The sequence below is a fragment of the Lycium barbarum genome, chromosome 1 (assembly GCF_019175385.1).
Source record: "Lycium barbarum isolate Lr01 chromosome 1, ASM1917538v2, whole genome shotgun sequence".
NCBI classification, from domain to species: domain Eukaryota; kingdom Viridiplantae; phylum Streptophyta; class Magnoliopsida; order Solanales; family Solanaceae; genus Lycium; species Lycium barbarum.
Window position 1 is genome coordinate 104,918,436 of NC_083337.1, and position 21,528 is coordinate 104,939,963.

The following is a 21,528-nucleotide window of genomic DNA, read 5'->3' on the forward strand; positions in this document are numbered from 1 at the left end:
TCCAGGAGGTAGTGGTGCATGCTCATGTTGTTGAGGGGATTAGACAGGAGAGTTATGCAAAGTAGGTAGAGAAGAAGGCCCGAAAGGGTGGAAATTTATGCAATTCCTTCTCTAGGGGTCAAAGTTCTCAAGTGTATTCAGGGCGTCTGGTTCAGTCCGCTATGTAGGTGTGCTGAGGGCCTATTAGGGGCTAACTATCATACTTCGAGTCAGCATGAGGGCTGTACCGCTTCATCAACTTCTGTTCAGTAACCTACGCTGGACCGTTCTTATTACGAGTGTTGCGAGCCAGGGCATATTAGGAGGTTTTGCCCCAGACTCAGACAGGGTGGTCAAAGGACTCAGTATCAGGCTGCTTGAACTCCATTCACACCAAATAGGAGAGGTAGAGACTGTGCATAGGCAGGGCGGGGTGGCCACACCGTGGGTAGGGGTGGTGCTCAGCCTAACTGAGGCGGTCCTCAGGCAGACAGAGGTAGACAACAGACTGGTAGGGGCGAGGCTCAGACTGGATAGGGTAATCACAATGGTTCACAAGCTACAGGAGGGCGCAGTCACTTGTACACCTTCCCAGGCAGACCCGAGGCTGAGGCCTCTAATGTCGTCATTACTGGTACTATCTCTGTTTATGACCCGATGGCTTCTGTTGTATTTGATTTGGGTTCTACTTTTTCATTCGTGTCTTCATATTTGGATATGGGTTTGGATATGATTTGTGATACTCTTGATGCCCCTATCCATGTATTAACTCCGGTCGGGGATTCGGTGGTGGTCGATAGAGTCTACCCTTCTTGTGCGATTACATTTTTAGGATGTAGTATTTGGGCAGCTTTAATAATCCTAGATATGGTAAACTTTGATGTCATATTGGGCATTAAAACAATTACCTTAGCTATGCCCGGGGTACCTAGTGTCACGACCCAACCCCGTAGGCCGTGACTAGTGCCCGATCTGGGCACCCAAACACATTTATCAAATGCTATCTCTAATTTTTTTTTTCAAACGCATTCAAGTATATAGCAGAAGCCGACAAGGCTATATTCCAAATTTAGGTAATTTCCAGAAAAATTTCGGCAGAGTTTCCTTTGTTTTACAGACTATCCAAGATAACCCTGCACACAGAAAATACCAACAAAGGCCACACCGGCCAACAAGGCAACATGTAAACATATGCGGACCGGCCGCGGCGGCGAATGGGATCGCCCAAACACAACATATACACACATCCGTACAGAAAGACCCCAGCCCACAAACATGTCTACAGGCCTCTAATACAGACAACAGAATCATATGGCGAGACAGGGCCCCGCCGTACCCCAGAATAGTCATAAACACAACAATATGTACAACTGAAGGATCTGTACCAAAAGGGTGGGCTCCGGAACAAAGGAGCATTCCCAAAGGCAGACTATGTACCTAGGCTGGCGGACCTCCACAGTAAGCGTCTGTACCTGCGTGGCATAAAGCGCAGCCCCCGAAGAAAGAGGGTCAGTACGGAATATGTACTGAGTATGTAAAGCATGGAATACAGAAAATAGAAACATAACCGGAACAACGGTACCAAAGCAAGTATGCTATCCAAAATACCAGAGTGCTTACCTTCCACACACGAGTCATCTATATATTTATACGACGTTGTCGGAGGCCAGAAGAAATACAATAATTACGTGAATCATCCTGTGTACCAAAAGCTCACCTACCAAACTCAGGGTGTGCATGACAGGGTTCGTATCTCTTATATGTATTTATCAAATAACATGCCCCGACCCTTTGTGAGGGGCGCGGAAAATGGAATCATATATGTTAACATCATATATCAAATGTTCATGTATCGTGCCCCGGCCCTTGGTAAGGGACGCGGTGAATCATATATCAAATATGCCAATGTCATGTATCATATATGCAAGTAACGTACCCCGGCCCTTAGGGAGGGGTGCGCTGAATCATATTTCATGTATGTCAATGTCATGTATCATGCATGCATATAACGTGCCCCGACCCTCTTTTGCGGAACGCGGTGAATGGAGTCATCATATGCCATCCTGGCCACCTCCCCGTAATCATACCATGTACATATACGTGCCCCGGTCCGCAAGTGAGAGGGACGCGGTGAATAATGCAGAGAAGTACGCACGAGAACATATCTTGGCCCGGGATCAGTGAAATCCAAATCAAAGCTTGCACGAACAGAGTAGAGCGAAACCACATGCACACAATCAAGACCCGAGATACACACATACTTATATGCAAACACATTATCGGCATCTGGAGGTCCAGAAACAAGCTTCGGGTCAATCGGAACAGGTATACGAAAGTTACGAGCGTTCGAAGTACGGAACGCTCCATAAATGTTTCGTAAATCAATTCTTGCAAAACCAAAGTGTTAGTCATATCAGATATCTTTCGGATGATGTATAGATCAAATTAAGTACAACTTAGCTTCATACGCACATACCATTACATATCAAGGTATTAATTATATCACTTATTTTATTTTATTTTCTTCTTTATATTAACAACTAAGGAACATATCAATGGGTCTTTAGATATCGCGCCAACTTCATATAGATTAAATCAAATAACTTTCGGAATCATATGTACGTATCATAACATATCAAGCCTCGGTGAAAACATCATACGTGGTGTCGTATTTACAAAATCTTCTTTACAACATGCTTCACGAAAGTTGGAGACATTATGACTCATAATATTCTTTCCGACACAAATTCTTTATACTTATTTCGTTACTCAATCATGTCGTAAGGTGGATCATGTCAGGCATACTTCTATCAATATAATTCAGAATCATAGGAAGACTCGGAACATTTTAGCTAGCACTTTAGAAGCGAATTACTCCCGGATATCTTACGGATCAGACCAAATATAATTTATAGGATCGCGTGTACATATCAAAATATAGATTAAAAACTCAATGGAATAGTAAGACAACCATCGTTTGGTAATCGGGACAACAACCAAGAGTTTCCTTTAATAATCGCACGAAATTAAGCCAAGTAGAACAATAGGGGAGGATTCGGGAATAGTGGGTCCACCTCGGATCAAGTCGAGGTGGCGTACATGAATCTCGGATATTAAGGTCTATAGAATCATCCAAGGAAGTTTCGAAGCGATTTGATTACATTTACAAAAGTTTCGGACGTTTGATCACTTTTCAACAAAATGTGAGTTTTATGGTTCAATTCAATGGAATGAATAGTACTCGATTTCAAGTTCGGATTTCCATGAACAGAATTGCCCCCGGGGCTCCGATATCGACCTAGTATACCTAGGACATGCCAAAAGAAGGAATGGGGTAGCCTTACATACCTTCCGCGCTCCTTACGCTTGTCCAAAATCAAACTCCGTTTCGCCAAAAACCTACAATTGGTCATAAGTGCCAAATGTGAGTTGTGAACTTTTAAGAATTCAATTTAGGTTCATATTTGTCTACCGAAATTGCGGCAGCATTTCCCCTATAAATTCAACACCCCGAGAATTTAACTCGGCCAAATCAACAATAACACCAACAACCAATCTAGCAACATCAATAACCAATTCAAAATGCACTCTAGCATCAAGTACTCTTTCTACATAATCCAACAATATTCACTACGTTCACTTTAATGGCTTACCTTCAAGCCAACATCAATGCCTATACACTCAAATACTAGCCCGAACTCATGTCAACAACATTCAAGAGCATTTCAGACAATTCACACAATTTTTCAAACATCCAAAATAATACTCCAACTCACCCGAAATTGCCCCAAACCCAAGAACCTCAACTATAACACATTCATTCCTTCCAAATTCATGACTTATACCATTAATCCACACATTAACAATGCAATCCTCACAAATACAAAAATTATATAAAATTCACATTAATTTCCAAATCAACTCAAAACCACCACAACATCACTTTGAGTCGTTAAACTTGCATTTTTCTTCATAGGATCCACAACGACGACAACTTAAATACTAACGACAATTTATTCATTCTCAACAACACAAAAGGGGGGGGGGGGGGGGGGCATACGGCCAACACCACACCCATACACAAAGATGATTTTTCATTCTTTGCTTCACTCTAAAACAATCAAAACATGCCAACTAAAGCTAATACGCCACTTTGAGCATCACATACACACACGGCAAAACACCTTCCACACGACCCAACTTCAACTTGACTCTTATCATGAATTTCTTCCATTCTAGCACACAACAACACATATAAACCATTTATAACACATAAAACAAGATTAGAACTCACCTTTCCTCTTCAACTTCTCAACTTTCCTAAAGTGGTAGATAGAGAAAACGAGCAATCTAACGCTTCTAACAACACTTCCACGTTAACAAGCGCCTTTCAATTAGCAAGTTTGCTTGAAGAAATTAATTTTTGATAGCTCAAAATTGATCTTGAATTTCCAAGGGTTTGGCCGAAATCCCCTTAAGTCTTGCTCTCCATTTTATCTTCTTGAAGGTTCTTGAAAATGAATAAGGATGACCTCTCTTTATTAATTCATCACATGCCCAAATTTAAAAAAAAAAAAAAAACATGGGCTTGGGCCTCCCTTTCTAGGCCATGGCCGGCCACCCTACCATCTTGGGCCTTTTGTTCTTTTTTTTGTTTGAGCCCAATTGATGGCTAAACTTTGTAATTCATGAAACAAGTTTCCGAAATTCCAATTTTGTCCCTTGGCTTTCCTCCGTGTTTCCACATCAATATTTTTCATGAACAACACACACATATATTAATTCAAATCACATATGACCTTATTCCTTACAAATCAAAATTATTTCGAATTTTTCCGAATGCGCGAAAATACGGGATATAATATCCTCCCCCCTTAAGAACATTCGTCCTCGAATGTTCAATTAACCTTAGGGGGGTTCGTGTAATACTTCGGGGAAGTTTCTTTCCTCCCTTCATAACTTTTCAAGCATTATAATTGTTATCTCCTTGTCTTCCATTTACTTACTTTTCCTTCCTTTCCACGTATCGTCGCATCAGAATCTTCTACCCTTACTATAGTGAGATTAGTATCAGTTCATTTCATAATATCTATACCCTATCCTTTACTTGTCTCTTAACTTTTGTTCGGCTAATATATTTCATATGTCTCTACACTGGCTGCTGGGGCCCACCGCCGATCGGTACGGCCATAGATGGGATGTTATACGCATACTTACGCATTTATTACCATTTACTCACAAAACACTTCCAAACGCATTATTCAAACTTACCCTAATTCCAGAACTGTATTGTGTTTCCTTCTTCTTCACCGACCGGGTCTGCTTTGGCCTATCCGACCTATCTAGGGTTCCTAACCATTTGGTACATTCTTATTTCCTTTAGGTTACCCCTGGTTTCCCATCTGCCTTTTATATTTACATTTACGCAAATTTTGGTGTACTTCCCAGGGGGTCACCCATCCAAAAATTGCTCCGCCCCTAGCACGCTTAACCCCGAAACTTCCGTGCATTTTGATGCATTAGTGCTGGTATAATCGCGTCGACTGCCTCACACGACCTTTGTCACGCACTTTAAGGCAGGTCGGTGTCTTAACACTTTCCGGAAGGTTCTCGTAGCGGGTCCCACTCCGATCTGGAGAGGATCGTTTATTATTATGAAACTACCGGGTTAGCCCTCCTTTTTTTTTTTGAACAAGCACTTTCATCTGTACATATGACTACCACAGACGGTTTTATCGATTCGGGTCTCATCCCAGTTTTACTAGCAATCGAGGGGGGAAATATATATCAATACATATTCATTTCGGAAGAAAGTTAATAATATACATGTAACTGCATCTGGTGGTGCCTCCTGATCCTGTCGGCTGGCCAACGCATACAAGCGGTTTGAAGGACCACTGGAACTGGGAGCTCCGCCACGACCTCTGCCGCGGCCTGCTGGTATCGGCACACCCTGCTCCGTGGGGCGCATAGCTACAGAAGGGAGAGACGAGCCAGCAACTGACCCAGTGGGCTGGGCTGAACCACCTGAACCTCCCCTATACGGGCACTCCCTCATAACATGGCCTTGACGGCCGCAAGTAAAACAAGCACCGGTGGCGCGACGGCACTCTCCCAAATGGCGCCTACCGCACTGGGGACACTGAGGCATAAGCGACCTAGTCTGACTGAGCCCGCCACTTACCTGCGAATCGGGAGCCCTAGAGCTCTGGCCAGCTCCTGAATATCTGACACTATCAAATCTCTCACCGGTAGGCAAGGGGGGCGCACTTTGCGCTGGCTGAGAAGACTGTCTAACATACTGTTGAGGCTATGTACGTATCATAACATATCAAGCCTCGGTGAAAACATCATACGTGGTGTCGTATTTACAAAATCTTCTTTACAACATGCTTCACGAAAGTTGGAGACATTATGACTCATAATATTCTTTCCGACACAAATTCTTTATACTTATTTCGTTACTCAATCATGTCGTAAGGTGGATCATGTCAGGCATACTTCTATCAATATAATTCAGAATCATAGGAAGACTTGGAACATTTTAGCTAGCACTTTAGAAGCGAATTACTCCCGGATATCTTACGGATCAGACCAAATATAATTTATAGGATCGCGTGTACATATCAAAATATAGATTAAAAACTCAATGGAATAGTAAGACAACCATCATTTGGTAATCGGGACAACAACCAAGAGTTTCCTTTAATAATCGCACGAAATTAAGCCAAGTAGAACAATAGGGGAGGATTCGGGAATAGTGGGTCCACCTCGGATCAAGTCGAGGTGGCGGACATGAATCTCGGATATTAAGGTCTATAGAATCATCCAAGGAAGTTTCGAAGCGATTTGATTATATTTACAAAAGTTTCGGACCTTTGATCACTTTTCAACAAAATGTGAGTTTTATGGTTCAATTCAATGGAATGAATAGTACTCGATTTCAAGTTCGGATTTCCATGAACAGAATTGCCCTCGGGGCTCCGATATCGACCTAGTATACCTAGGACATGCCAAAAGAAGGAATGGGGTAGCCTTACATACCTTCCGCGCTCCTTACGCTTGTCCAAAATCAAACTCTGTTTCGCCAAAAACCTACAATTGGTCATAAGTGCCAAATGTGAGTTGTGAACTTTTAAGAATTCAATTTAGGTTCATATTTGTCTACCGAAATTGCGGCAGCATTTCCCCTATAAATTCAACACCCCGAGAATTTAAGTCGGCCAAATCAACAATAACACCAACAACCAATCTAGCAACATCAATAACCAATTCAAAATGCACTCTAGCATCAAGTACTCTTTCTACATAATCCAACAATATTCACTACGTTCTAATGGCTTACCTTCAAGCCAACATCAATGCCTATACACTCAAATACTAGCCCGAACTCATGTCAACAACATTCAAGAGCATTTCAAACAATTCACACAATTTTTCAAACATCCAAAATAATACTCCAACTCACCCGAAATTGCCCCAAACCCAAGAACCTCAACTATGACACATTCATTCCTTCCAAATTCATGACTTATACCATTAATCCACACATTAACAATGCAATCCTCACAAATACAAAAATTATATAAAATTCACATTAATTTCCAAATCAACTCATAACCACCACAACATCACTTTGAGTCGTTAAACTTGCATTTTTCTTCATAGGATCCACAACGACGACAACTTAAATACTAACGACGATTTATTCATTCTCAACTACACAAAAGGCGGGAGGGGGGGGGGGGGCATACGGCCAACACCACACCCATACACAAAGATGATTTTTCATTCTTTCCTTCACACTACAACAATCAAAACATGCCAACTAAAGCTAATACGTCACTTTGAGCATCACATACACACACGGCAAAACACCTTCCACACGACCCAACTTCAACTTGACTCTTATCATGATTTCTTCCATTCTAGCACACAACAACACATATAAACCATTTATAACACATAAAACAAGATTAGAACTCACCTTTCCTCTTCAACTTCTCAACTTGCCTAAAGTGGTAGATAGAGAAAACGAGCAATCTAACGCTTCTAACAACACTTCCACGTTAACAAGCGCCTTTCAATTAGCAAGTTTGCTTGAAGAAATTAATTTTTGATAGCTCAAAATTGATCTTGAATTTCCAAGGGTTTGGCCGAAATCCCCTTAAGTCTTGCTCTCCATTTTATCTTCTTGAAGGTTCTTGAAAATGAATAAGGATGACCTCTCTTTATTAATTCATCACATGCCCAAATTTAAAAAAAAAAAAAAAAACATGGGCTTGGGCCTCCCTTTCTAGGCCATGGCCGGCCACCCTACCATCTTGGGCCTTTTGTTCTTTTTTTTGTTTGAGCCCAATTGATGGCTAAACTTTGTAATTCATGAAACAAGTTTCCGAAATTCCAATTTTGTCCCTTGGCTTTCCTCCGTGTTTCCACATCAATATTTTTCATGAACAACACACACATATATTAATTCAAATCACATATGACCTTATTCCTTACAAATCAAAATTATTTCGAATTTTTCCGAATGCGCGAAAATACGGGATATAACACCTAGGCTTGAGTATAATGGTAACCTTAGTCCCCTCCCTAAGAAAGTTATATCCTTCATTCATGCTAAGAAGCTTGTAGAGAAGGGTTGTTTAGCTTATTTGGCATATATTCGTGATACCAGCTCAGATACTTCACCTATTGATTCAGTTCTAGTGTTACGCGAGTTTGCGGATGTGTTTCCTACGAACATGCCAGGTATGCCACCTGACCGTGACATTGACTTTCGGATTGATTTAGACCCAGGGACTCGTCCTATCTCTATTCCTCCCAATAGGATGGCGCCCGCAGAATTAAGGGAATTGAAAGAGCAGTTGTAGGATCCTTCAGTAAGGGGTTTATTCACCCGAGTGCCTCTCCTTAGGGTGCTGCAGTGTTGTTTGTTAAAAAGAATAATGGGCCTCTGCGTATGTGTATTGATTATCATCAGCTGAATAAGGTTACTATCCGAAACAAGTATCACATCCCCCGTATTGATGATTTGTTTGATCAGCTACAGGGAGCTTCGGTGTTCTCTAAAATTGACTTGAGGTCAGGGTATCACCAGTTAAAGATCTGAGCAGAAGATGTTTCTAAGACAACTTTCAGGACCAGGTATGGACACTATGAGTTTTTGGTTATGTCTTTCGAGCTTACTAATGCCCCAGCTGCATTCATGGATCTGATGAACAACATTTTTAATCCTTATTTAGATTCTTTTGTGATAGTGTTCGTTGATGATATCCTGGTGTATTCTAGAAGTAAGAAAGATCATGAGAAACATTTGAGGATTGCTCTTGGGGTATTGCGGGAAAAGAAGTTGTATGCTAAGTTCTCCAAGTGTGAAATTTTGCTGTCTTCTGTGTCCTTCTTGGGGAATGTAATTTTGAAGGAGGGTATTATGGTGGATCTGCAAAAAATTCAGGCAGTCAGGGAATGGGCTAGGCCCACGTTAGTGACCAAAATTCGTAGTTTCGTGGGTCTGGCTAGCTATTAGCGTCGGTTTGTGAAGGGGTTTGCCTCTATTGCTTCTCATTTGACCTGTTTGACTCAGAAAGAGGTACCGTTTCAGTGGTCTGACGAGTGCGAGGAGAGGTTCCAAAAGCTCAAGACCTTGTTAACGGCGGCTCCTATTCTAGAATTGCCCGTGGAGGGCAAGAATTTAGTTATTTATTGTGATGCTTCACGCTCTCGTTTAGGTGCTATTTTAATGCCAGAAAAGAAGGTGATAGCTTATGTTTCTAGACAGTTGAAAGTGCATGAGAAGAACTATCCTACTGATGACTTGTAATTGGTAGCAGTGGTGTTTGCGCTGAAAATCTGGAGGCACTACTTGTATGGTGTCCATTGTGAGGTGTACACAGATCATCGCAGCTTGCAACATATGTTCACTCAGAGGGATCTGAACTCTAGGCAGTGGATATGGATGAAGTTTCTTAAGGATTATGACATCACTATTCTATATCATTCGGGTAAGGCGAATGTGGTGGCCAATGCGTTGAGTAGGAAGTCATGGTTCATTTGATCTCTTTAGAGCGGCCGTTAGCTAGAGAGTTCAGACTTTGGCTAACAGTTTCATGAGGCTGGACATGTCTAGCACGGCCAGAGTATTGGCTTGTGTTAAGGCTAGGTCATCGTTTCTGGAGTAGATTAAGGCTAAAAAGTTCGAGGATGCTAAGTTTTGTAAAATTCATGATAAGGTGTTGCATGGTGAGGCCAAGGAGGCTGTGATAGATGAAGAGGGGGTGTTACAGATTAAGGGGCAAGTTTGCCTGCCATGTGTGGGTGATTTGATCAAGACTATTCCAGCATAGGCTCACAGTTTGAGGTATTCCATTCATCCTGGCGCTACTAAGTTGTATTGAGATTTGAGACAGCATTACTGGTGGGCTAGGATGAAGCGTGACATAGTGGAGTTTGTTGCTCAGTGTTTGAATTGCCAACAGGTGAAGTATGAACATCAGAAATCTGGAGGTACACTTTAGAGGATGCCCATTCCTGAGTGGAAGTGGGAAACAATAGTAATTGATTTCGTATTTAGTCTTCCAAAGACATTGGGGAAGTTTGATTCCATATGGTTTATCGTTGACAGGCTGACTAAGTCTGCTCATTTTATTTTAGTCTAGGTAACGTATAATTCAGAGAAGTTAGCCAAGTTGTACATCAGGGAGGTGTTCCGGTTTCCATCATCTCTGACAAGGGCACAACATTTATATCTCGATTTTGGAAGCATCTGTATGAGGAATTAGGTACTAGGTTGGATCTTAGTACAACTTTCCACCCTCGGACAGACGGTCAGTCCGAGCAGACTATTCAGATTCTTGAGGATATGCTTCGAGCTTGTGTAATAGATGTTGGGGGTCACTGGGATCAGTTCTTACCATTGGTAGAGTTTGCATACAACAATAGCTACCACTAGAGTATCGACATCGCTCCATTTGAGGCTTTGAATGGGAGGAGGTATAGGACTCCTATTGGTTGGTTCGATGCGTTTGAAGTGAGACCTTGGAGTACGGACCTTCTGAGACAGTCATTAAAGAACGTGAATGTGATTTAAGCTAAGCTTGTGGCAGCACAGAGTAGGCAATAAGATTATGCGGACCGAAAGGTCCGAGAGCTTGAGTTTATGGAGGGAGAGCAAGTTTTGTTGAAAGTTTAACCCATGAAGGGTGTGATGAGGTTTGGGAAGAGGGGCAAGCTCAGCCCGAGATTCATTGGGCCATTTGAGGTTCTCAAGCGTGTGGGGGAGGTAGCTATGAATTGGCTTTACGTCCGGGATTATCAGGCATTCATCCGGTATTTCACGTTTCGATGTTGAAGAGGTATCATAGCGATGGTTCGTACATAATCCGTTGGGATTCGGTTTTACTATATATGAACTTGACATATGAGGAAGATCCTATTACTATCTTAGATAGATACATTCGTAAGTTGAGGTCGAAGGAAATAGCCTCTGTGAAAGTTCAGTGGAAGAATCGCCCAATTGAGGAAGCTACTGGGAAAACAGAATCGGATATGCGTAGCAAGTATCCTCAGCTTTTCGCCGAAACAGGTACCATTTCCTAGATTACTCATCCTTGTACGTTTGGGGATGAACGGTGTTTTAATTGGTATCTGATGTAATGACCCTCCCGGTCGTTATGGAAAATCTAGGATCACTCTATCAAATAGAACCCTTCCAATGGTAGAACAAGCTAATAGAAACTCAAACGTAGAAGTCTATGAACTGAAAACTTGGCTTATTGTGATTATTGTTTGATTGTATTGAGTCCACTGGTGGGTGGCATAGAATTTCGAGGCCACGGGTGAGTCCATATGGTGTTTTTACATTAATGTGCATGTTTTTATTGTGTTTGTGAGGCCTCGGATGAAGTGTGGTGTGGTAGAGTGGAAAACTGTGGAAATGAGCGAGCTCACTGGTTCAGTGGAACTTCTGTAGCGGACGAGGCACTGCTGCGGTGGGACCGCTGTAGCGGCAGAACTCTTGCCGCTGCGGTCTGTCGGGATTTGGGGTATCCGCTATGGCGGGCAGTAGACCGCTGTAGCGCTTGCGCTATAGCGGGACAAGGCTCGCCACATCGGAGGGAAGTTTTGGTTAGCGAGACCATCCCGCGGTAGAATGACTGCTGCAGCGATCGACGGGGACAGTAGCCAAGTTTTAAACACTTAGCCAAATTCTTTATTCATAGAACTCGAAAACAGTTTCGAAGGAGCACTTAGGGTGAAATTCTAAAGCTAGGGTGAGAATATTTTTGAGAGGTAAGTCTCAACCATTCCTTCATTCATTATGCTTTCATCTCTACTATTACCATCATTCTAATAGGTCTACAATGGTAAATTGAGACTAGTAACCCTAGAACATAATAAACCTTTAATAGTTGGTGGGTTATGAATATTATTGTGTGATTATCTTCTAAAGGCTTGGGTTATCACCTTCTAATCAAGAATTGAACCGTTAGAGGCATGAACTAAGTGAATTGAGGCTTAGGGTTTCGTAAATATGGTAGCTTGACCATAGAAACTGCTTGTAAGTGATAATGTTAGGATGATATACCTAGTAAGCATTCACCCGTTAGAAAGGGGTAAAGTGGAAGGGTGTTCATTGAATTGATATTGTTGACTAGAGTGATTGTAACTTATTTAGCCTCTTAATTGCTAGACTTTGAGCGTTCCGAGGCATTACGGAAGGCAAACGCTATGGTGAAGTAATTTGTATTGTTCCAGCTCTGCAGTTGAGGTAGGTTACGGTCTACTTGAATTAGACCTTGATTAGTTGATTGTATGTGTTATGAGATTGACAGGAGAAAGCATGTCTAGTCTTCGGGCATAATGTGTTGTTGGAATTCCTATATGCTATTGATTGAGTGACAATGTGGGCTTATTTCCATTATTCGATGTATTATGATCTATATTTTGAGACAATTGTGGTGAGAAGTTAATATGATCTTCTTGGTTAAATTGAGATACTACTTGATAATCGATCATGGAACGTGATGTGACAATGAATATATATACATGAAAAGGCACATTTGACCAGGAGTGAGGATATGACCTAGCTATGAAACGGCACATTTGACTGGGGGTGAGGATGTGACCTAGTTTATAGGCTCGCGGTCTGAGGTTCATTCCGGAACGAGTGGTACATGAACACCATGGGTCCCCTGCAGGTCATGGATATTGGGCAAAGACACCAATTAGCATGTATGTACATGAGTGATGAGTGACTGAGTAAGGGGGAATATTGTTGGGAGGTTTAATTCATTTCTTGTTTCCGTTGACTTGATTTGTTAATATCATTGTCACGACCCATGCCGATAAGTCATGACGAGTGCTTGATCCTTTATGACCAAACACCCCTACGAACCTGGATAACAAGGGCCCACAAATCATTCACTCTGAACTATACTGACTCATGAAAGGATGACATCATGAACTCTCTCTCTCTCTCTCTCTCTCTCTCTCTCTCTCTATATATATATATATATATATATATATATATATATATATATATATATATATATATATATATATATATATATATATACTGAAAGAACAGTGCAAGACGACTAGGTTGCTATATATGCTGTACACAAAAGAATAGGAGTCGGCAAGGCTACATCATCTGTCAAATACATACAACTATCTACAGACCTCTGAAGGAATAGAAAACTGTAGAAAGGACGGGACAGGGCCCCGTCATGCCCATATGCATATACATCTCAAAAGAATGGCATACCAAAATAGACAGCAGCTCCGAATGAAATGGGGCGCACCAACTACTGCCGAGTGCAGGCCCTACTAAGTGGGTCCGCCTGTATGTCTACCTGCACCTGCGGGCATGAACGCAGCCCCCGAGCAATAGGGGAGTCAGTACGCACAATGTACTGAGTATGTAAGGCATAAAAACATCAAGTACAAAAGGATCATGAGAAACATCTGAAATAGGAAAGCTAAATCTCCATATCTGAATGCATCTGTAGCTGAACATCTGGAACATCTGTATAACATGAAAGTGCTTCGCAGGGCGTACGATATGCATAGGTCATAATATAACTGTTAGTACCGAGGAACGTAAGGCCCGATCCATATATCATATATTAGTGCCGAGGAACGTACGACCCGATCCATATGTCATGATCATATATATTGATGCGGAACGTGCAGCTCGATCCACATATCATCATCTTTGTACACCAGCTGATCTGGTGGTAATCCGTATATAACGCCTATCCCTTTTTCCCATACCCCATATACATATAATATACGCGTATATAACGCCTTCTGGTCATAGGTCAATATGCATATATATAAATGAATGCAATGCATGAAAAAACTGGATACATAGAACTTTCGGAGTGACATAAGATCATCCTATCTTTGATAAACATCTTTTGAGCTAACAACATTAATCTAAGAAACGCGGTGCTGAGGCCCACTCAAGATAGACATTCCACTCCTCCTTCTACCACATCCTGTTGGTGTTTGAGAACCTTTCCCTGAAGGGCATACTACAGAAGAAGAACCAGCTACGGACCCGGTAGTTGAATAACACCTACACTACCTCTCATCGGACAATGCCGCATCACATGCCCTAGCTGGACACAAGCGTAGCAAGCATCCGATCCCCATCGACACTGACCTGCGTGTAACTCACCACACTGGGCACACCGTGGTAATGAGGGTCTCATCTGACTAGACTCTGGTCTGTACTAGGGACCTGATGCTTTAAAACTCTGACCCACTCCTAAATAAGAAATCGATTAAACCTCAGACCTGAAAATCGCGGAGGTGCACTCCCTGCCGAATGAAATAGATATCGGGAATGTCGATGTCTCTGTCCTCTCTTAAACTTACCAACCATATCTAGAGATCTGGCCCTCTTACCATGACCTCGGTCATGATTAAGATCTGTCCTCCGCTGATGCTTACGATCCTCTAAATTCTGTGCATATACCTGTATACGGGAGATATCCATGCCCGACTGTAATGCAGCAGTCGTACACTCATCAATCAAGTGTGGCCCTTAACCTGCCACGAAATGATGAACTTTGTCCTCCATCTCAGCCACTATGGCTAGGGCGTATCTAGCCAAAGAATCAAAATACAAGCAACACTCCTGAACACTCATACTGCCCTGCTCAATACGTAAGAACTTATCTGCTCGGGCCCGTCAGACTTTCGGTGGTAAATAATGGCGAATAAAAGCACCCAAAAACTCTTGCCAAACGGTTGGAGGGGAATTCTCTCCCCTAGATAGCTTCCATGTCTGGTACCACTGTACTGCAACATCACAAAGCCTGTACGAAGATAACTCCACCGACTCAACCTTATCTGCGTGAATAACCCTCAAGGTCCATTGCATACCATCAATGAAATCCTGGGGGTCCATATTTTGCTTCAAGACAGAAAACTCTGGAGGATCTAACCCGAGAAAAGTCTTAACCTCGCACTGCCAGCTCGGTCTGCCTGGTCAACACTAATACCCTGCCGCTGAGCTTGGGTGGCTATCAATCTAGTCAATAACTATACAACATACCGCACATCCTGGCCCGGTGTATCTGGCTGAGGAACTGGGGGCAGTGGGGGAAGGTACTGGAGGCAGGGTATGCGAAGTCTGAGATGAGTTCTCACTCTGAGACTCACCCCGAGCCCTAGTAGCCCGCTGACTATGGCTAGTGGTCTCACCAGATACTCTCTTACCTTTTTGGGCAGCTGTATTTTTCTTGCGAGGCATCGCTGAAATCAAAACAAATTATTAGAGGTGAACTCTTAACACAAGGCTCTATCGCGTGATCTAAGAGAGAAAGAATGACAATTTCCTAAATGTCCTGTAGCCTCTTGTTTATAAGTGTGGTGCACAACATACCCATAAACAAGACTCTACTAGACACGGTCTACAGACAATCCTAGGACGAAACTTCTCTGATACCACTTCTGTCACGACCCATGCCGGTGAGTCATGACGAGTGCTTGATCCTTAATGACCAAACACCCCTATACTCGTACTTGGATAACAAGGGCCCACAAATCATTCACTATGAACTATACTGACATATGAAAGGATAACATCATGAACTCTGTACACACACATATATATATATATATATATATATATATATATATATATACTGAAAGAACAGTTCAAGCCGACTAGGCCGCTACATATATTGTACATAAAAGAATATGAGGCAAGGCTATATCATCTTTCAAATACATACCACTGTCTACAAACCTCTAAAGGAATAGAAAATTGTAGAAAGGATAGGACAGGGACCCGTTATACCCATATGCATATACAACTCAAAAGAATGGCATACCAAAATAGACTGCAGCTCCTGATCAAATGGAGCACACCAACTACTGCTGAGTGAAGGTGTCATGACCCAATTGGAGGGCCATGACGGGCACCCAGAGCTAACCTACCGAGTACCTCTAAACATACATCTCATAATCATATCTAGGTGGGCCATAAACTACTTCACGTGCATCATACTCTGTAAGGACATGTGTCACAATTTAACGACACGTCTTTATGCAACCATCAACAACCATGCCCATAAACATAAACCAACAAGGCTGTTTATGTTTCATACATCAATATATACTGATAAGACTACGGAATATCTAGATACATGCATCTGTCTACGAGCCTCCATATAAAGAATACAGGAATCCATAAGGACGGGGCAGGACCCCGTCGTGACCAAGTATATGCACAAAAGAGAAGAATCAATAAGCTGCAACTCCGGAACAATTGGAACCCTTCTAAAACCCCGCTAATAAAGCTCTTATGAATCAGGTCCCTTTACTTGTCTACCTGCGGGCATGAACGCAGCGTCCACAAGAAGGGACGTCAGTACGAATAATGTACTGAGTATGCAAGGCATGAATAACAACATAGCAAGAGATATGGAGCATAACATGGAATAAGGAAATAACCTTTACATCTGTTCGCCTCTTAAGGCGGAGACCATGCATGCTTAGCCCTTTAATGACAACATTTTTCATGCACATATAACATAATAGTGCTACGGAACGTGCAACCCGATCCATATATATATATATATATATATATATATATATATATATATACTGTATTGCTGCGGAACATGTAGCCCGATTCATTTATTATATATATATATATTGCCGCGGAATGAACGACCCGATCCATACCCATATATCCCGCGTCCGGGACGATATCATAATATACCAACTAATTAGGTGGTTACGTCACCCCATATATATATATATATATATATATATATATATATATATATATATATACATATATGTATATATATATGTATGTATAAGTAGCATGCATGAGAACCCAAATAAAAGTTACCACTTTATCGGAGTGACGTAAGGTTGGTAACCTCCGATTTATATTATGGGACAATCATCATCGCTATAATTCACCTTGAAGGAACAATCATCATAAGGTGAGATCAACAACAATGAATGAAATAAAAAAAATCATGGAATAAGCTCATTAATGTCATAATAATGTCAAAACCCTAAGCTCTGGAATTTCTAAAAACAATGGGATCATCATTATCATCATAGGAAACGTCTATCTTTGGCATCATAAGAGCCTTCAGAATCATAAACTTCTAGCTTTTTGGGGAACTCGAATATTATGAAAGTCATGTATGGAATCATAACATAGGAATCATGCCTTTTGAAAGAAAGGGACAACCTTAACATACCTGATTGATCTCCTACAACTTAACGCTTATCCTTCCAAGCTCGTAGATCTACATTCAAGAGAATTCTTACTATAGTTAGGCTTATTGTCACATGCCTATCTTAAGTCTGTAAATTAAACTCCTTTAGAATTTGCCAAAATTCGGGCAGCATCTCCCCTGTTTATATCCCTAGCCCAAAATCATAATACCAACAACAAATATAACAACAACAACTCTAATTTCAACAACATCATTATCCATACCAAAATATTCCATAAAACATCCCACACGATGTTTATCCAATTCCTCAACCAACAATTCATTATACAGTCATTTAATAGCTCTGTCTCCATAACTAAACCTAAATTAATAGAAATAAGGAGAAATTCATACCTCACTTCCACTGGAATCACAATATCTTCAATATTCACCTTGAATTCCAGCCAAGATTCACCGCAATACGATATTATAATCGCAACTATACTCTGTCTGAACCTAAGACCGGAGATTATACTTAATTCACGTTAAAATTTAATGATTGGAGGTTGGGGGAAATTTCCAGAATGTTTGGGGTGTTTGAAGAGGTGTTATCATGAAGAATGAGGGGGTACACCCCCCTTTATAATGTTCCAGAGTCTGCCTGCACCAACCTAAAAATTGCCCAGCGCGTTTGTGCTGAGTTGACCCTTGGTCATCTGCACGTTCGCGCCACCTCCAGGCGTGTTTGTGCAGAGTTAATCCCTGCTCTTGCAGTCTATCTTAAAAAGCTCATAACGTTTGATCCCGATGTCAGATCGATACGCGGTTTGTTGTGTTGGAAACTAGATTCCTGAACTTCAATTTAGGCTTTTGCTTTGCTCCAAAACTCCTCATATACTAAAAGATATTCTTTCTCCAAGTTAGACCAAAATTTCCCCTCGTATTTTCTCCAAAGTCCAACATACTCAATTTCCTTGATTCACTTGCCTTCCAATCATTCCGTAGCTTATTACATGAGCTCAAACCCTTTTAATAATAAGATAAGTGCATATGATCTCATATCTCCTTGATAATAACTTCAGTGTCCACAATTGGACAGCTAACACTTGGCGAATCTCAACGTCAAAAAACCACGAGGTGTAATAATAGGCCCTACTGAGTGGGTCTGCCTGTCTGTCTACTGCACCTGCGGGCATGAACGCAGCCCCCCGAGCAATAGGGGAGTCAGTACGCACAATGTACTGAGTATGTAAGGCATAAAAACATCAAGTACATAAGAATCATGAGAAACATCTAAAATAGGAAAGCTAAATCTCCATATCTGAATGCATCTGTAGCTGAACATTTAGAACATCTGTATAACATGAAAGTGCTTCGCGGGGCGTATGATATGCATAGGTCTTAATATAAATGTTACTATCGAGGAACGTATGACTCGATCCATATATCATATGTTTGTGCCGAGGAACATAAGGCCCGATCCATATATCATCATCATATATATTACTGCGGAACGTTTAGCCCGATCCACATATCATCATTATTGTGCACCAGCTGATCTGGTGGTAATGTGTATATAATGCTTGTCCCTTTTTCCCATACCCTATATACATATAATATACGCGTATATAATGCCTTCTGGTCATTGGCCAATGTGCATATATATAAATGATTGCAATGCATGAACAAACTGGATACATAGAACTCTCGAAGTGACATAAGATCATCCTATCTTTGATGAACATCTTTTGAGCTAACAACATTAATATAAGGAAAATCAAGACCCATGAACAGAAGGAATAATCATATCAGGGTATAGGAACATCAAAACTGAAGTACTTCTAATGCTTCTAAGAGTAGAGTAATATGGAAGCTCGTTTACTTGATGGTTGGTTCATATCTTAAGATCATGCCAAAAAGAAAGAAGAGATAGCCTTACCATACCTTAACATTTCCTTAATCACTTAACGATCTCCTTCCAAGTTCACAAAGTCTACATTGAAGAGAAGTTACACTAAGGTTAGGAATTAACGAACTAGCGTAATTTAATGAATTAACGAACTTTGGGCAGCATTTCCTTTGTTTTTATCGATTTCCACTATATCATAAAATAGCTCCCAGTCAACAATAACATTATCATTAATTCCATAACTAAGAGACTTCATTTAATGCCCAAAACTCCTTTTCGTAATCAATACATAACAACAATTTCAACACAATCCTATACACACTCGTATACCACGCTTTATTATCATCATTACTACCATTCATAGAAATATTATGCTTAAAATACTCCAACGATTACAACTCAAGTTAATCTACTACTCCTAATATGATCAAATCCACATTTGAACTTCCTCTTTCACTTTCTTTCCTCAAACAAGTTGATTACAACCAAATATTCTCAATAATATAAAGATAGACCTGAAAACTAACCTTTTATCACTTGAGAGCAAGCCCTGGATCAAATTATTCCAATTGAGTGAAACCCCAACTTCCACACTAAAGAAAATCTTGAGTTCTACTAACCCTAGTGAGCCTCCCCACACTTGATTCTCTTGATTTCTACCTCTTGAGCCTTGATTTCACTTGGGTTTTATTAAATATGGTAGGGAGAAGGTTCGAGAGCTCTCAAGATGTTGGAAATGTTTGGAAATGAAATAAAATGAAAGGGGGTCAGGTATATATTAAAAATTAAAACTGGGCCGAATCAATTTTATGGTCAACTATACGGACCGTAAAAATTTATATGGTCTGCATAATTGGACCGTAAAACCTGACCAGTGATCTCCCTATTCTAGAATCACTTTACGCTGGGGGCCGACCAATTATACTATCCGTAAAACATTACACAGTCCGTATAATTGGTCCACAAAATATGACCAGTGGTTCATCCTCTTTGGAACCAGTTTACGGTGGACGTTAGCCAGTTATACAGCCCGTAAAACATTATACAATCCCTATAACAGGCCGTAAAAATCCAGTTTCCCTGAAACATTTTTTCTTTAATTTGCCCAACTTTTAACCCGTCCAATACTGCTAATCATGAGCTTAACCCTTTATAACTATGAGATAAACTTGACTAATCTCATTTAACCTTGATAACCCCCATGTCCAAGATTAGAACCACTAATGCACGGCGAATCTCAAGGTACAAAACCACGGGGTGTAACAATCATTGATTGACTTGGTGTTAGCTATTTGCTTATGTGCTGTTGACTGGTCTGTCTATTTTATAGATTTTGTGATTCATGCATGATACTAATCTTAGTCGGCCTATGATATCTACCGGTACATAGTGTTCGTACTGATACTACCTTGCTGCATTCTTTTGAGTGCAGATTGTGATCTAGAGACTGCTACCCGACCTCACATTTAGCGTTGAGTCCATTTGCTGACAGATTGAGGCTGAGCTTCTAACCATGCCAGGCTGCCTGAATATCTTCCTTATCTAATTTTTATTTCCATTCCAGACATTGATGTTTATTTATTTCAGACAGTAGACGTTCCTTAGACATGTTTTTGGATTAGAGTCCTTGTACATTGACTTACGAATTTTGGGATTGTAATAGTTAGGACTTCCGCATTTACGATTATTGTTTATGGCATGACTACTTTTGATTAATCTTGTCTTTAAATTGTTGTGAACTGGTCGAATTGGTTAATAAAAATAGACTTGAATGAGTAGATGGTTAGGCATATTGGTTCGCCCACTAAGAGATAGGGTGGGTGCCAGTCATGGCGGGTTGGGTCGTGACCCATTGTTTCCACAGTGGGTGCATAGATGATTGTAAGGGATAGAGACATACATGTCTTTGGGTTTCTATAGTCTTGGCCCCTTTGTATC

The 21,528-nt window shown here is 41.0% G+C and overlaps 1 long non-coding RNA gene across 1 annotated transcript; it reads left to right on the forward strand.

Moving 5' to 3' along the window:
* Positions 1 to 12,556: 12,556 nt before the first annotated feature.
* Positions 12,557 to 21,306, forward strand: LOC132636773 (uncharacterized). Its single transcript, XR_009581408.1, has 2 exons — positions 12,557 to 12,751; positions 21,023 to 21,306. It is a non-coding gene; the product is annotated as an uncharacterized LOC132636773 (long non-coding RNA).
* Positions 21,307 to 21,528: the final 222 nt, after the last annotated feature.